This window comes from Balaenoptera acutorostrata, chromosome 10 (assembly GCF_949987535.1).
Source record: "Balaenoptera acutorostrata chromosome 10, mBalAcu1.1, whole genome shotgun sequence".
Lineage (NCBI taxonomy): Eukaryota > Metazoa > Chordata > Mammalia > Artiodactyla > Balaenopteridae > Balaenoptera > Balaenoptera acutorostrata.
In genome coordinates this window covers 76,914,676-76,930,202 of record NC_080073.1, presented here as the reverse complement: position 1 = coordinate 76,930,202, position 15,527 = coordinate 76,914,676, and the positions used below count along the sequence as shown (strand labels likewise).

General features: G+C 43.4%; 1 protein-coding gene across 4 annotated transcripts in view; it reads right to left on the bottom strand.

Annotated features, from left to right (window-relative positions):
* The window catches only part of RUNX2 (RUNX family transcription factor 2), a 314,463-nt gene that overhangs the window by 52,396 nt on the left and 246,540 nt on the right, over positions 1–15,527 (bottom strand). The gene's annotated exons all lie outside the window — the stretch shown is intronic.

The following is a 15,527-nucleotide window of genomic DNA, read 5'->3' as shown; positions in this document are numbered from 1 at the left end:
TCAGTCTTTCACCAATATGATTTATTTTAGCTCTGGGTTTTCCATAGATGCCCTTTATCACTGGTGGGAATATAAAATGGTAAAGCTGCTTTGGAATACTGTTTGATGGCTCCTAAAAAATTTAAACATAGATCTACTATATAACCCAACTTCCCACTTTGGTATATACCCAAAATAATGGAAAACACATGTCCACACTAAAAAACCTGTACATGAATTTTCATAGCAGGGTTATTCATCATAGCCAAAAAGTGGAAACATCCCAATGTCCATTAAGCGATGAATGGATAAACTAAATGTGGTATATCCATACAATGCATTATTCATTCATAAAAAGGAATAAAATACTGATACAAGCTACAACATGGGTGAATCTTAAAAACATGCAAAGTGAAAAAAGGCAAACACAAAAGATCACATAGCATATAATTCTATTTATAAGAAACGTCCAAAATAGGCAGTCCATAGAGATAGAAATTGCATTAGTGTTTGCCAGGGAATGGGGGAAGGGAATAAAACCGATTGGTAATGGGTATGGGGTTTCTCTCTGGGATGATGAAATGTTCTGAAATTTGTGGTGAGGGTTGCAAATCTCTCAGAGTTATACTGAAAACCACTGAACTGTACACCTTAAAGGGGCAAGTTTTATGGTATATGAAGTTTATCTCAGTAAAGCTGTTATTTAAACAAATTTCCTTCTAAGCACATTAGCTGCTTCATATAAATTTTGATGATGTATTTTGGTTTTCATTCAGTTAAAAATATTTTCTAATTTCCCTTGTGATTTCTCATTTGACCCATGGGTTATCGAGACATGTGTCATTTAATTTTCAAATATTTGGAGGTTACCCATATTTATTTCTGTTGTTAACTTCTAATGTAACTCCATTGTGTCCAGAAAAATACTTTGTATCATTTAAATGCTTTTAAATTTATTGACAGTTTGCTTTATGACCTGGCATATAACCTGTCCTGGAGAATGTTCCATGTATGCTTGAAAAGAATGCATTCTGCTGATGTTGACTGGAATGTTCTATAGATCAGGTCAAGTTGGTTGGTAGTGTTGTTCAAGTCTTCTTATACCATTGCCAGTTTTCTGTCTGGTTACCTATCAATTATTGAGAGTGGGGTATTAAAGCCGCCAAATATTTTTGTTGAATTATCTATTTCTCCCTTCAATTTTGTCAGTTTTTATTCATACATTTGGAACCTTGTTCTTAGGTGTGCATAAGTTTATAACTTTTATATCTTCTTGATAAATTGACCAGTTATCACTATGAAATGTCCCTCCATGTCCCTTAATAACATTTTTTGTCTTACAGTCTATTTTGTTCGACATTATAGCTCTCTTATGTTTACTTTTTATATGGTATATCTTTTTCCCATCCTTTTATTTTCAACCTATCTGTGTCTCTGAATCTAAACTGCATCTCTTTGTAGATAGCACATGGTTGGATCTTGTTTTTTATCGAATCTGACAAACGGCCTTTTGATTGGAGTGTTTAATTCATTTACCTTTAATGCAATTATTGAAATCTTAGATTTATGTCTGCCATGTTCTTTTTCTTTTCTGTATGTCTCATGCTCTTTTTAGTTTATTTGTTCCTCCTTTACTACCTTATTTTGTGTCAAATAGATATTTTCTACTGTGCCATTTTAATTCCTTCGTTGGATTTTTAAATTATTTTCTTAGTGGTTAGTCTAGGGATTATAGTTTATATCTTAATGTATCACAGCCCACTTTGGATTAATACTAACTTAATTCCAGTACAATGTTGAGTTTACTTCAATATAACTCTGTTACGTAACTCCTTTTTGCTATTTTTCACGTATCTATTACATCTTTCTGTAAGCCCCAAAATACAGTTTTAGAAATTTTGTTTTATGCAGTGATCTTTTAAACCTGACATGAGAAGGAAAAAGAAAAACATATAATACAGTCTTTTATATTTACCTATGTAATTACCTTTTCCAATGGTCTTTATTTCTTCATGTGGATTCAAGTTACTCTTTGATGTCATTTCTTGTAAGGTAGTTCTGCTAGCAATGGACATTCTCAGTATTTGTTTGTCTGGTAAAATGTTTCATCACCGTCACTTCTGAAGGACAGTTTTTTGGATATAGTATTCTTGGTTGATTTTTTTTCTTTCAGTGCTTTGAATACGTCATCCATTGCTCTCTGACTTTCAGTGTTTCTAATAGAAATTCAACTTTAATCATGTTGTTCCTGAGTATGTATTGCATTATTTTCTCTTACTACTTTTAAGGTTTCTCTTTGTCTCTGTCTTTCAATAGTTGTACTATGATGTGTCTAGATGTCACTACAGTCTTGGTAGTTCAGGTTACCTCATCTATTTTGGTCTTGATCATACAAGATGCAGATACAAATTGCTTTTATTATGTTCAACCCATGGTCCAGGAGCCAAGCAATGTGCTATCATATTTCAAATTGAATCTTCATAGCAATGCTGGCAGGGAGGGAAGCCTAGTCATGCCCATTCTGAAGATGTGGAAGCTGAGGCTTAGAAACATCTCAGTTTTTAAGTGGTAGAGATAGGATTTAAACACTGACTTTAGACTCTACGGCTTAGTGTTGAACATAGTTCAATGTTCTCCTTCAATTGGGATGTCATCCAGCTGAAATAAAGTGGGGAACATGGGACGAGCCTTGAGAAAATTGATAAGAATAATGCAAGATTTAGGAATAGAAAACTTAAATATTGGGGATTATTTGGTCTAGAAAGGAGCTGAAATAACAATATTTAATATCTGAAGTGATATCAAGGTTTGCTGGTAAGCACTAGATAATTATTTTCACTGAAGGGGAAAAAGCAAAACAAAACAATAGAAAGTGCATTTCTAGTGAATATTTCATCGGGAAAATTTTACTCCTTTCAAGGATTCATGAGATGTTAAAGTTTGTTGCCTGAAAGTTTATGTGATCGCATTCTGCAGTAACTCATTGCTTTTCATGTCTCCTTCATATATAGCTTAGGTGCAGGCAAAAGTGGCTTCCCAAGACTCTTTCAGCCCTGCCTGCACTACTCAAGTTAGAATGACAGGCTCCCCATCCAAGACCACCAGCGTCTGAGCTCCACACGCCACTCACCTCTGGTCCTCCACATTGCTCTCTGGTTCACGTAACTAATTAAAGCAAGATTCCTGTATGAAACACCCCTCCAGGCAGGGCCAACCCTCTCTTGAAGAAACAGGCCACCATATGAGTTCTAATACAGAGACATGTAAAAGCCCCACTTGCTCCAGCTAATCTCCCTGACCGAAAATCCACTATTTGATTTAATACTTTGAGGTAAGGAATGTGCATCACCTTGGGCACATCTATTTAAGTACATGTGTACCTCCAACTGGCTAACCACCTCTTGGAAAGAAGGAGTGATTCTCAGATAGTACCAGCTTAGATCAGGAGAAATTCAATTTGTGGACAAAAAAAGAAGATAGAGAGGCTGAGATTTTGCCTGGATGGAGAAATGAGTCAATGGGGGCTGAGAAAGGAAAAACCGATGAGAGAGGAGGGCTAGTTGACATTCAGAAAACACCACTGTAGACCAGGGATGTGATACTTGTCCTTCACAATTGTCCTTCAGCCCAGCATGGACTCAGATCACGCAACATCTATGCCTTGGGGCCAAGAGTCTGAAGCGAAGACCTAAATGCCGTGCAACTTTGATTGCACCTCAACCAACCAGCTGGAATCGTAAGCATATGTTCTTACATTCACTTTTCTATGAACTTCATTTTGCTAGAGATTTCATTAAAACCCACTTCCAGTCTTGATATGTGCAACATGAAATCCTCCAGATGAATTGGGTCTGTAGATGGTGACAACACTCTCGCCACACTCCATGGATCAAATTGCTCGGTATCCACTTAACTTGGCCGGAACGTAAAGGCAAACGCTGAGCAAATGCTATGAAATCAATAGCTACAGAGTGTCGGTTTCTTGGGGTTTTTTTTTTTCCCCCCTAGGCAGACCCCAGAGGAGACTGACACACAGATTAGACAAATCACTTTTCATAATCCTAAGGACTGCAGCATGACACATCCAGAGTATTAATCAAAGGCTAGGACCGAGCAAAATGTGAATTAAATTTCTTAATGGAGAGAGACGTGAACTTTCTATTCTCAGATCTCTGGCTGTGGACGTCTCTAAGGCAATGAAAAATTCAGCTACCCAGTTTATAATATTCTGAGAGATATATCACCAAAGTGACACAACTTATCATGGTTACACTTTCTGTTTAGAGAACTTGGTTTCCGATGTGCTCGAAAGGAGCTCGGGGGCTGCTGGCAGAGAGTTTGAGGGTAGCCCGTGAAACACAAGGTCTTATATATTTGGGGTCATTTAAAGATTCCTTTCACCAGTGTCTGGGGGCCTGTCCTGGGGTCTCAACCAGACACCAGGGTCTTAATACTTTTTATTTTGTCCATGGAATTGCAAAGAAGTGAAATCTTTTGCTTTCTAAGCCAGCAGAGCGAAGATGAGCCTCAAAGAAATTAGACTGAAAGCAAATGAGATTTAATACTGAAATTGAAAATAAGCCTGCACCATGGCCTTTTTTAAAGGTCAAACTCACACCGCCTAAAGTCCCTGCTAGGACCCTGGTTAAGTTAGGGATAAACAGCAAGAAAAAAAAAGGTCAGTCATTGTGTTTGTGAAACAAAGGTTTTTTTTCTCAACCCTCACAAAGATATATTTTGGGGTATGTGGCAGCGCAAAGTCTATCCAGGACAACTGTCTATCTTAGAAGGCATGGGCACAGCAGCAGACACACCGGATTCCTCCTCATCCGGGACTGTCTCCTGCTCCTTGTGGATGGACGGGGCTACAAACACACATGGAATTTTTATAGGACGCAGTGTTTGTCGTGGACAACTTTCTCCTGGGGGTTTAAAAGCCTTTTATGGGCATTATCTGACTTATCCCTCGCAACCTCCTGGTAGATGGAGGGAGGAGAGAGGAAGCCAGCCGTATAGATTGGAACACCAATCAGAAATCCACAAAGCCTGTTTTAAGAAGTATCAGTGACTTGCCCAGGAAAAAGCAAGCTGGTGGAAAAAGAAATCAGAGGCAATCAGCTTTCCCAAGGAGACAGGGGCTGCAGGATTACACACACACACACACACACACACACACACACACACACACACACACACACACACACAATCTGGGCCTCCCTGGGACTCAAGATTACAATGTACACCTTGCAGGATTTTGATGAAGACTCAGGGAGATGACCTAAGTAAAAAAATAAATAAATAAAATAAAAATAACTGATCCATAATAAAAGGCAATTCCCTCCTAAACCCTTCCCTTTCCCTCCTCACTGCCATATCCCTCTAGAAATGGGCCACAGAAGGGGGCAGAACATATGAGGCAGCCAGATTGGCAGCGGGAGGAGTGAAGCTTCTAGCAACCCCTCAAACAAACTGATTATAGATTCTGTATATTCTGGGCTATACATTGCCCGTATCCATTAAAGCTCATCTCAAATGTATTTTGCATTTTGTCAGCCTAAGCGTGCACTGAATCACTGGCTGAACCTTTGGCTTCTTCTGCAATGCCCATCTGCTCCTCTTCGCCTGTGGTGGGTGGAGGTAGATTTCACCCCCTCCTCACCCTCCCCAGCTTGGAGACCCAGGGATTTTATCAGCATATGTGCAGTAAATCCTGAAGATCTATCCCCACTTGAATGCAGTGTGCTGTAGCACACCGGGTTACAAGATGCATAATTAGAACTCATTCGGCTGACAGATTGATGGGGGTGTAGCAGAGGCCAGATGGCAGTAAATTAGGCAGCTAAACACAGCAAACTCTGGCATCACATCGGCACCAAGTTGCATGTCTTTTGCAAAGCTTCTTCAAAGTGTATCTGTTTTAGGAGGTGTTTCCTTTTCAAGGTACCTCAGCATAAATACTTTTATGGGGAGTTTGTCCTCCTGGTGTTCACCATTCCACTGCCCCAACTACTTCAGAATCACCTACTTAATACATCTAATATATCACTATGGCCTATTATTGGATGAATGGTCACATGTATACGTGACAACAGTGACTTCTTAGTAGGACTCAGAAATACTCTCCCTAATGAACTGAAAAAAACACCCTAACAAACTCATGATTTTTGTACAAATGTTCTGATGACCTCATTCTCTGAAAGTCAAATTGGTTAAGAAGAAAGTTAAATTCCAGAGTGTTCTGAGGGATAAATAAATAAACCTGAGTGCTACGGGTGTTCTCATTCTAGATAGGACAGCTCGCCAAGATCTCACATAAGACAGACAAATTCATGCCTAGGTACAGGCAGCAGGATTTCTCCCCCAGGGTCTCCTAATCTTTTTCACCTTTTTTCCATCGCTGCTTAGATTTCTGCAATTTTGAGAGCATTTTTCGAATCCCGGGCTCCTTTCTGTCTATTAATAAGTTTTCCTCCTTGCCTGTGTCTCTCAACTTTCTCTAAACCAGGGGTCTTCAGGAGATTTTGTGTGTGTGTACCCGCGAAAGAAATTTTTAAAACTACATTTTTCAGATAACATCTACATTTCATCATCGTACATGTAGTTATAAAGGATGTACCGTCTGGCAATTGGTGTTCTCTACTTACTTGTACTTTAGCTCTATTCCATCAAACCCTTATTGCGACAGATTCAGGTGATTCCATTTATGGGAAATGTCTGCTATAGCACTTAAATGACTAAGCAGTTCTCACTGCCAATCCAATTAGCCAAATCAGACTCACTTTCTCACAGAGAAAGTCGAACTTCATTTTTCATTTCAAATAAGTGTGTTAATATGTGTCCCCATGGCAACTAACTCATTTCTGAATTGTCATTCTAATAGACAGACGAGTGGGTAGATACTGATGGCAGATACAGACATACATACATGGAGACTTACCATGAGTTTGTTATGGGGTAGAATAAAGCTCTGTCCCCTTTCAGTATTTCTCCCCAAAGTTCTCTTTGCTTTGTTCTCCTGGGACTTTTCCTGGGGTGAAATGTCTTCACAAATTATCCCTTCATTTAGAGACCCAGAGGATATTTAGACCCTGGGGCAATGCTCTACAGTGACACTGGGGTGGGTGAGAGGATGCCTTTTATTGTAACATCATTGTAAAGAAATGATGTTCTCAGGCTGTTGAGCTATAGAAAAGATGGGAGTGAAGGATCTCAAAACCCATGCCTTGGGCTTCCCTGGCGGCACAGTGGTTAAGAATCCACCTGCCAATGCAGGGGACACGAGTTTGAGCCCCGGTCCGGGAAAATCCCACATGCCGTGGAGCAACTAAGCCTGCGCGCCGCAACTACTGAGCCTGCGCTCTAGAGCCCGCGAGCCACAGCTACTGAGCCCGAGTGCCACAACTACTGAAGCCCGCGCGCCTAGAGCCCGTGCTCTGCAACAAGAGAAGCCACCCAATGAGAAGCCTGCGCACCGCAACAAAGACCCAACGCGGCCAAAAATAAAAATAAATAAATAAATTTATTTAAAAACAAAAACAAAAACCCATGCCTTTAAAGCCATGTGCATCTGCATAACCCCTGGAGAATCCAGGTACCCCCAGAAGGATGCATACTGCACTGAAGATGCTGTTCTTGATCAAGCACACAAGATGGGGGTCATTTGGGGGCCAGCAGCAAGAAGCACCTGCTGTACCACCATCTGCCTCCGTTATTCCATCCGTCACGATCAAGAGGTGTCCCCTCTTCACTCGCTCATTAATTCATTCAACAAACACCTGCTTTGTATGAACCACAGTGCTCTGTAGTCTCCCTTGACATTGTGTCCCTGGGATCCTCTTGAATGATCGTTGCCAACAAAATCTGGAGACTCCCATCAGCCCTCATTTGCGATAACTTCAGATCGTAACAAAACCAGGGTGTGTGTAGAGACAGCCTCTGGTTACTTGGGTAGAAAAACCTGCTTTCGGTATTTCCAGGCACTTGAGCCATCTAGAATTCCAGATCCCAAATAAAATATAAAATAAAAGGGGTGGGAGGCGTGCCTGAGGGGAAAAAGTCATATCCTAAACTTATTGTTAAATTGCTAGGAAGTGTGAGTGATGAAAATGGCCAGAAAATATGATCCTTTGGTGAATTGGGATCTCACTCACGTTTAATTAGGTCTCCTGTGAGACATTTAAATCTAGGGGCAGCTATCAAGGGTGAGAAGTCTGCCCCAGGGGCCCCCAAATGATTTCACCTTCACTTTCATTTTAGTGGTGGAGGAAAGCCAGGACATTTGCTAAAATATCTGAACTGTGGGTGTGTGTTTTAAGGCCTGTATGCGTGCGGCAGTCGCCGTGGAGGAAATTCAGAGTCCCACGATCACTTTAGGGCGTGTTGCTTACCAAAAGCCAGGGCAGCCATGCTGGAGGTAGAGTCACCTTGTACATGCCCTGGATTCCTCAGTTTCCCAAGACAAGGTTTTCGTAAGAAGTATGGCTTAGAAACGACTGTACTCAACACTCCTTCAAGTACTTCCAAACCTCCTTCAGGCTGAAATCTAGGTGCTTCCAAATAAACAAAAAGAGTTTGCAAAGCACTCCCTAGCTACTTCACCCCAAACCCGTTCAGAATAAACAATAAACGTTGTTTTTTTTTGTTTTTTTTTTTCCTTTTAAATTCGACCTCATCATCACAGGTTTGGGGACTAGAGACAGGGAGGAAAAGCAGTGGACCAGAAGGCAGGAGACTGAAGGTTTAGTCTCAGCTCTGTGCAGGGACTAAGGAGGCTCTGGACAGAGGTGGTGAATCTCCACCCCACACTTCCTTGCCAAGTGATCTCGGATAAGTTACTTAACTACTCTCTGCCTTGGTTTCCTTATCTGTAGAGTGAGAAGCTTCTGAGTGGGTTGTCGAGAACTAAAGAAGATACGGCATGGGAGTGCTCAGCCTGATGCCAGCACGTACCACGAGCTCTGTCATGTTTGCCATTACTGTTGGTGGCATCGGGCAAGTCACTTAGTTTCTCTTCTCCTGCCAATGTGGGGAGGAAGAAAAGCACATTTTATGGTTTTACCACAATGAAGTTTTACTGCAAGGTAAATGGATCAAAAAGCAGTTCCTCCCTCCAATAAATTGCAAATGTCTTGAGATCTAAGACCAGAATCCTGCTTTTATATTCTACCCCAAGCTCCCCTGCCCCCTCCATTGCCCATCAGTACCTTATACATGGTGGGCATCCATCAATACACGTTCGTGGACCTGAAGTATCTCTAAGTTTAACTTTGCCATAAGGGAGTGAATGAGTGAGGCCGATTTTGGGGGGGGTGTTAAAGTGTGTCTGGGAGAGTCTGTCTGAGTGAGAGTGGGTGTGTTTATCTGTGATTGAGAGAGGGATGGGGGAGGGGTGGCCACACATGGGTATAAACATTTCTGTAATTGCTGAGCCTGCTTTCACTGACCCAAAGACTGAATCCACAGTAACATAAATCTCCAGCCGGCAGATAGAGATGCTGTTATTAAAATTCTAAAAATAATAATAATAATAATAAAGAGGCACATTTTAGATCTCAAATGAATCAGATTTTTGACATTGATCTTCCAAAGATAAGTCCGCGTGGGGAGAAAATGAGTTGCATGTTTTCCATCTTTGCCCTTCCTTGCCTTGTTTTATTGAAAAAATACCACCTAGGAGAGAGCTTTTTCACTTCAAAACACAACAAAAATCAACCCCTGCTTCTCCACAGGCCTCCCCCTCCACCTTCCCTGTGAATAATACCAAGTGCAGATGAAGCCCTTTGGAACAAGCCTGGGTATCTAAGACTACCTCAGAAACCTGAGGTTAAAAAACACCTCTAAACAGCGGATGTCCATCTCTATGTCTTTTTATTTTGAAATAAAGGAAAGATAAAACAAAACCAAAACACCCAGTGTTTTACCTGGCATGTGTGTTTGTGCTGACTCACTTCAAGAACATCCGGTGAGGGGAGAAAAGTCCACTTCACTTTTACCTCTAGAAAATTCCCTTTTCATGGGAATGAAAATCCCGGCTCCCACGCGCTCAGATCTGGGGATGTGGGGACGTGGGTCGGTCTTCCTGCCCTGAAGCTACGAGCCCTAGGGCAAGGCAGTGCTTTCTCTCTAACCAGATCATATTTTTCCATCTGAACGGTTTTATGATGGGGGCTTAAGCAACTTCCTACAGCCCCGTTGTTGTTCTTAATTTCTTCGACTTGGAGTGAAACCCCTACAGGGAAACTGTAAAGAAAATAAAAGAAAGAAAGGAGGAAGGGAATGTTCCTCTTCTCTTTCCTCCCTAGCCCCCCCTCATAAACATCCCACCCCATGTCGCAAAATGTATGGCGAGCGTTAAGCCTTGGCAGTATTTTGACACGATGCGCGGTCCCTCACTCCCCCTCTATTCCTTTGAGGTTCATCTTGCAGCCCAGGGCTCTGTTCCACTGCCAACTTGGTGGGAGTGTTTAGTGACTAGAAGGTTGTGGCTTGCTCTCCCCAGAACTTCACACTTCATTTTTCCATATCCTTGGGAGCAGCAGCAAATATTTCACCAGCCTGGTTTGCTGGCTACCAACATAAATCAGACTTAGGCCTCAAAAAAATATCCAGGCCTGTCAAGGCATTAAGCTTTTATTTTCTGACTCCATCCAGTGGTAAATGAGAGCTTGTATTTTCCTTGAAAACTGTAAAGGGATTTTTAAGGATTGTCGCTGGACGGCTGCCAGCTCTGAAAGATACAATACGTAGTGTAACTGGTTAGGAAAGATTTGAAAAAGTCTTAAGTATGAAAAATGGCTTTTCTGAAAGGTTTTTCAATGAAATGAGAAACGGGGCTTAAATTTCATATAGATTTTTTTTTTTTTTTCTTTCTGGAAAGACCTGAACTATTCATGAGAAAAGCATTAGGAAGAGACGTGTTCTCAGAGAAATGTGAGTTATATTAGTGAGGCGTGCTTCTCTCCCTTGCCCCCGTTCTTCCTCTCTTTCTCTGTGTACACAGACACTTGGGCCGCTTCATTAGGTCAGTTCCTGCCATCATTACTGATGATATGACAGCAAGAACAAACAGACTGGACAGTTTTATGTGCTGTGTATTAATTGTTTCATAATTGAGGCCAGCAAACCAAGTCCGCTTTGAAAACGCTGGCTTAAAATTCTAAGCAAGTTTGCAAGGTGCAGACCATGCCTCTGAGATCGCTTCTTCATATCTCCCCTGGGTGAGGAATGAAATCTCACACTCCGAATGTCGAATGTCGAGAGCTTTCTTGCACTGGGAAGGGCAATGGAGTTAAATAGGCAGGCATTTGCACCAAAACACCATGCAGGTCCAGGAAATCTGGGAAAAGGTGCAAGGAACCGGGCTGAGATCACAGGAACTTGGGGTAGAAAAACAACCCTGCTTAGATTTTGTGATGTGTCATGTTTCATCGAGGTACATGTTGAATTTCAGTGGAGTAGGATGAAATGAGAATAAACGTAATCTGCCCCCGGTTTCGTCCAGGTCATTGTATAGACTTGCCACCTGGGGTAGCAAGGAGGTGAGGGAAGGCAAGGAAGAAATAACTAAGGAAATAGTGAGCCTCTAGCTTGGAGGTTTCCATGTAGCATTTAAAGCAGGATGAGACCGATCAGGAAGGTAACAGGCCATGGGGACGATGCGATTTGATTTTTGAATCAGGGACCTGGGGATGAGGTGAGTGAGACTGATGGAAACACAGTAGCCATGGACCCAGGAGGAGGAAATGGCAGGTGTGTAGCAGAGTGTCATAAGGAGAAGAGCGGGGAAGACATACCCCGGGCTGACTTTGCAGGGACCCACAGCCCATCCGACCTGCTTGTGCAGTGATTGAAGTACACGGCTCCCATCCAACCCCAAGTCATTAGTTGTATTAAATCTTGGGTGTTCCCAAGGTGGGACATTGTTTCCCTGGGTGCTTTGTCTTCTTGAGAGAGTACAGAAGAATCTGAAAGCAGACTTTCTGGACCAAAGCACTTTGAGCCATGGTTCAAACCTCAGGGCCAGCCCAGAATGAACCCACTTCTACGTTCCTTCCAGCTGATCTGGCTCCACACCTTCAACCCCTTTGGTGGCACCTGGAGCCAAGCTTACAGCGGCTGAAGCCTCTGCAGGCACAGACCTCACCTCCGGCTCCCACTCAGTGGTCTGTGACCACCTTCTGTTAGTTCTTTCGATTTGCTGAGCTCTCACCTGCCTCTAGTATTTTCCCTCTGAAAACTGTGAAAAGTGTGTGAAATTCAGAATGGATTCAGATTTATGGACATGGATGTCCATAAACCAAGTTTTATTGGGACACAGCCGTGTTCATCTGTTCATCTCACATACTGTCTACGGCTGCTTTCACGGTAGAACAGCGCAGTTGGGTCGTTGTGACAGAGATTGCGTGACCCACCGATATTTACACCTGGCTTTTTACAGATCAAGCTTGCTGCCCTCTGCACCACTTCCCTTCGTCAACCATGCACACTCACGCTGAGTCTGGCCAGCCCCTTCCTCTTCCTTCAGAGCTGCCTGCAGACTAGCCCTCAGGCTGGTGGTTCCCCTCGCGTACACTCTGAACTTAGCCTTGCAGAGCGAATATGTTGTAAATTGAATTCATTTCTAAATGCTTTGTCATTCAAACTACAAAATGGCAAAACTACTAGATGAAAAAATGTAAAAGTCATCCAGCGACCATAAAAAAAATACCCTACTTGAAAACTGGAATCACACACCCAAAATGTTCATATTGGTTATCCATAAACAGTGATATTCTGGATGAGTTTAATACACTTTTGACTTATTGGCACTTTCTAAATTTTCATAATATGCATCTTCTAAGTTTTCTCTGTAACGCACATGTTCTAAGTTTTCAAGAACGTATATTCTATAATGTTTAAATATGACTTTTAATGGGACTTTTACGAAAATATATACTGAGCACCTTTTATATGCAAGGCACTGCGTTAAGTGTCATGGAAATAATCCATGCCCTCAAGGAAGTCTAAAATCTGGTAGTTTACAAAAAATGGACATGCATAGTGGTGCTGACAATATGCCGACTTTGCCTATTTTGTTTGAGTATTCAAGAGAGCAACTATCATTTGCTGAGGAAATAGGTTTAAGTGTTATGAAACAATGTATATGTGTCTACGTCTGTCATCCCCTATTTTATCCACCCACCCCCTCCCCCCTCCCCCCTGCTGCACCCCGCTCCCCCCAGGGGCATTCACTTATTTATCAGAAGTCCTTGAGTATGTCTCTACCCTTTTTTAAAATGGAGTGTATGTGTTTTCATTTACATTAAAGATATTCTGCTATAATATCATGCTTTAATTTTTACATTCTTTAAAAGAGTTATTAAAATTTCCCAAAAAGGTTTTGAGCAGTCTTCTGTTAGGTTGATTCCCAGATTTGTGGTGGGTTTAGCTGCTACTGTGAATGGGATCTCATTTTCTCTCATTTTTTCTAGTCGGTTATTGCCGGTGGGCCATGAATCTTGAATATGGGCCACCTTGCTGGGGAAGGGGAAAAGTCAGTAAAACACAGAGCAGCCTCCTACAGATCACCGGGCCACAAACTACGGAGTTGAGTCTGCACCTGAGGTCTAAGAGCCTGGGGTAGGGTGGGGCGGGGCAGAGGAGCCGTCTCTATCTGTGTCACCCATCAGGCTCTTCACAGCTGAGACCCCTGTAGGCCTGCTGCTTGCACCTGGCATTTCTTGACACCACACCACCACCACTCTGACCATCCAACCTCACCACCTACACACGCCCACCAAGAAACCCATCCTTCCCTTAAAAAAATCCCCTGCAGTCTCACTGAGGCTCTAAGCCTGTCCTCTCTGCTATAACTCTGTGGGCAAGAAGCAGCACCGACAGAGCCCTTTTTCTCTTTATACCCTCCCAGCTATCCTGGTAGATCGAATGGCCTCTAGTATCCAGCAGACCCCACTGGATGGATCTCATGATTCTGAGGGCGCTCCTACCGGTTTAATACGATCTGGAGAACCCTGGAATGATCTGAGCACCCGAGGTTTCCGGTCTTGGCCGGTCCCTGTTACCACCACCACTACCTGGGCTGAATCTTTTCATGGGTATCATAATGTCCTAGTTCTCTCAGGGGTTTGCTGAGAACAAGCACCATTTTGGCAGGAGTCACACGAGCTGGACAAACAGATACTCTTTGTCCACATCCATGAAATGTTGGGAAGAAGCTTTTGAAAGGCTTGTCAAAGGGCTCTAGATTATCAGACCATCCTTAGCTGATATTTATGCAGGAATAAGCAGTGCTACTTCTTACTAGGGCCGGGCCCAACTTTTCCCAGTGATTTGCCCTCTAAGTACAGTTAGTCATCCCAGTTCTTTCAATAACTAGACCAGAGGCTCTCAATCACCTGGGAGTTTTTAGCAAATACCAATACTTAGGCCCTACCCCAGAGAAACTGAATCAGAATTTCCCCATCTGCTGGGCCAACGGTACCATGTCGGGTCTCTGAGCCCAAGCGGGACACTTCTGTCTGTCTGGAGAGATGGAGGAGTGGGGTGGAGGGCCTGTCCTCTGACCCCACCTCTCTCTAACCACATCTAAGTTAAAAACCACAAAACCAAGTACACAGGCAAATGAGGGTGATGCCATGATTCGAAGGAAGGGGGCGTGGTGGGGTGGGGAGGATGGATAAGGAAGAGAGGCCGTGTGTGATGGAGGGAGTCCTCTTCAAGGTCAGAATGGACACTTCACGGCGGAAGTGATCTTTGAGGGTCAGGGGAAGGACGGTGCCACCAGTGCCCAGGCTGGAGAGGGCCGAATCTCAGCTAAGCCCAGGCCAACTCCAGGAGTTCCTGCCCCTTCCTCCCTGCAGACCCAGGCCACCCTCCGGCTCCTCCTCCGTGCCCCCTGCCTGGCTCACACTCACTTCATCACCGCCTATATACTTCTTGGGTGTCCCACCCGCCTCTGGCTGCCGCGTGAGGGAATTCACTTCCTAAAATGCCACAGCAGCCTCGCGGGCGGGTTAGGGAACAGCCAGCAGGGTTGGCCACGTGGCTCAGGAGGCCATGTCTCCACCAACTAGAAGTGCCAGAGACTCATTCTGGGGGCCCTTGGGGCGGGACGGTTTGCTCACCAGAGGTGTTTACTAGAAAGGAGGAAATAGCTCTCCCAGGCCTCCTCTGATACTTTCACCAAAGTTACAAAGAAACAGAAAGAACTCTACTTCCATCTCCGTTTTCCTGCTCCAACGACCTCTCGTTCCCAGCCAGGTCCTCTTTGCTTCCTGTCTGTAATAATAAATACCTTCGATTGCATGTTAGCTAGCATTGGTGGCAGCGCGCTGAGGGATTTCCGCGTGCACTCTTCTGTAACGTTCCACGCTTAGATGAAGAAATTGGGGCCCAGGAAAATTAGGCGGCTTGCCTCACATCACATGGCCAGTAGCTGGCAGAGGACGATTTGGACTCAGGCCCATCTGAGACCAAAGCCAAAGCAACCACCACACCACGCCGAGAGCTTTGTAGGCCAGAAATCGGGGTCATCAGTAAAGTCAGAGCTG